We start from the raw sequence: 2,887 nt of genomic DNA on the forward strand, positions 1-2,887 counted from the left end.
TTTAGAAAAATAATAATATCTTCAGATTAAATTAAAGGAAGCATCTAGTCAGACAAACTTCCTGTTTTAGATATGCTATTCCAACCGCTCAAACTGAAAATGCAGATATACTCATCAGGATTCGGATACAGTTAATCTTGTGTCATATTTCTATAGTTTAGAAAGACTTTGCGCATTTAAGCATCCAGAAGTCTAATCCAGTGATGAAACAGAGGTAGCAGCATGTTGGGGGGTTTAAGTTATAATACATCTGTAGCATCGTTTCTTTTTGCCTTAAATGTTAAGAAATAACTCCAGAGAGGCTAAAAAAACTGCCGTTAGCATGTTAATTTCATTCCATTCTTGTTGAAAGCAGAGAAAACATTTTGTAAATGGGAATAAAAACAAAACAAAATTGCAGTCCAGAAGCCAAACTTTATAAAACCTTTTAGACAAATAAATGTCTTAAGACCTAATTAGATTTTTTTTCAAGCTATTGTTATCATTTTTTTTTTTTTACTAAACTTACAGGTGAAGGCGAAACTTTATTTACCAAACTTTATTTAAAAAAAATTATAATAAATAAATGATTTAACAGCATGAGTGGCGGCTTAGTGGTTAGGCCATTGCACTTGGAATCCTGAGAATGTGAGTTCAAAACCCACTCCCACAGACTGCCACACTGGGTGCCTTAAAAAAAAAAAAAAAAAAAAAAAAAACTTGTAAAAAGAACATGTTTGAAAAACATTTAAATCTAAAAAAACAGCAAAAACAAAATTTCACCTCTGGATTGCATTTGGCTTTCCCTATTTTGTTTTTAACAAATTTCCATTAAAAAAAAAAGAAACTGGGATTTATTTTGTTATTTTTGATGCAAAGTAATTGTCTCAATTTTGGCTGTTGATAAAATTATTTATAAATAAAGTTGTTGCTGATAATGGTGATTTCAGAAATAAAACATTACATCCTCTAGTAAAAAATCTCATGCAAATTAATAATTTAAGGACATTTATATATGACGGAATGATTTGTGATTAAACTACAGGTCTAATTTTGTAGATAACGTAGAATCCTGCTGTATGTATATCATTTTTGTTTTTTTGGGAGGGGGATTTCTTAAATTATATGATATAATTCTCTGCCATAAAGATTGGCTCACCTGATCTAAAACCTGACGTTTGTTTAGGAAAGGAAAATTCTAGACAGTCAATTATATTCTTAAAATAACACTTGTTTTTTGACTTACATAAGAGAAATAAAAATATTTAAAAAAATGTACTGTTTAATCTGTGTCTATATTTTTTAATTTGATATTTCTTTATCTCTGGCTATGTTTTTTTCTTTTTGTTTTTTCTTTTAAACATTCTCTCTCTCCTCCGGTTTTTGTTCTAAATAAAAATGCTCAGCTTTTCCCAGCAGGCTTTATAGCACACAGCTGCTACCTTTCAGGAGCGGCCCTGATACATGAGGCTGATGCAGGGAAGGATGTTGATTACAGGAGGAAGGATCTGAATTAAAGGGGAGGGAGGCTGGGGGAAGATGCTAGTGGCTTCAGGGAGGAGCGATGCGCTGAAAGCCAGCAGCACCGTCTCCTGATGCTTCAGTCCAGCCTGTGAGTGAGGAGCAGAGAGCTGCAGCTGCTGTAACTCCAGGAGGAGCTGCGAGGAGGCCCGTCTGAGGGAGGTAGGATGCTACAATCTCTAGACTCTATAGAAACAACACAGGCCCATATGTTCTATGATACAGCTGTTTAAACCATGAGCTAATGTGGGATTATTCATGAAAATTAGGTTGAAATGAAACAAGATTCCCTACAGACTCCATAGGGATCAGTGTACATATTATTATGTAGTTGAATGTTTATATAAAAAAGTTATATTGTCTGATTTTATGGCTAAAATTGCACAGTAGATCCACACCTTTTTCTGAATAATTCATGCAAGTACAAGGGCTGAATAATAATATAGGATGTACTCTCTTTAATTAAAATTTGTCAGATCTCAGGAGGACATTTAACTGCGTTTGCCTTAATTAGAGGCTCCTAAATTGGAGGAGCTGACGCCCCACCCAGCCACAACTGGAACCTGGTGTTTAACTCTGTGTGGGGTCACTGAGCTACACCCCAAAAGTAAACTTCAAAAGCATCTGCAGGGCAGGCATCAGTGCTCCCCTGAAATTAAACTCAACTATTAGGAGAAATGAGCAGCTTCTGTTACAGTCCGTGGTACTGTGGTTTTGAGATTATTTTTACGTTGCAGTTTGTGAAATTTATCACGTTTCATTAATGACAAATTCTTCCCTCAGAGAAGATGGTTCTGCAGAATCTAATGAGCAAACAAATCTATTCTCTCTGTTGGTCTCACTTTAAAAAATAAATAAGACAGGGTGTTGCATGTGTGTTCCAAGCAGTTTACCCACAGTGAAATGGAAGTTATGGCGGTAGAAAATTAGGATAATGGTTTTTTTGAGCAGAGAAGCTTTTTCAGTGTTTGTTTGGAGAAGGATGGAGCCAAACGGAGGACAATTAGGCAGTATGTAGGAAAAGCTGTAAAGAGGCTATAAAAGTCTTGAGGCTGGGGCGGAGGTTCCCTTTCTAGTTGGTACCTTGGAAAGGCTTAGAGCAGGGGTCAACAACAATTTCCAATCTAAGGACCCCCAAACTGATGGCGACCCCCTAATTATATATATAGTATAAAATTGCATTATATCAACCTGGTCTATTATAGATGGAGTCATGTAATGAAAGTAATTTCTCCCTGGGATTATTAAAGTATTTCTGATTCTGATTCCTGGTTGATGGGACAGGTGTTGTGAATGAAACGGTGTCCATCTTGAAAGAGCTCCTGTGTGTCGCTGAATGTGTGCATTGATGACTGAAAGACATCTTCTGCCTCCATTTATCTGTTTA

General features: G+C 35.9%; 1 protein-coding gene across 1 annotated transcript in view; it reads left to right on the forward strand.

Moving 5' to 3' along the window:
* Window positions 1–1,535: 1,535 nt before the first annotated feature.
* Window positions 1,536–2,887, forward strand: part of sgms2 (sphingomyelin synthase 2) — a 16,417-nt gene continuing 15,065 nt past the window's right edge. The window contains exon 1 of the mRNA XM_015390351.1: window positions 1,536–1,662. The gene's annotated coding sequence lies outside the window, so the exon portion shown is untranslated. The remainder of the gene's footprint in view (window positions 1,663–2,887) is intronic.

Source organism: Cyprinodon variegatus, unplaced genomic scaffold (assembly GCF_000732505.1).
Source record: "Cyprinodon variegatus isolate N-32 unplaced genomic scaffold, C_variegatus-1.0 Scaffold494, whole genome shotgun sequence".
NCBI classification, from domain to species: Eukaryota; Metazoa; Chordata; class Actinopteri; order Cyprinodontiformes; family Cyprinodontidae; genus Cyprinodon; species Cyprinodon variegatus.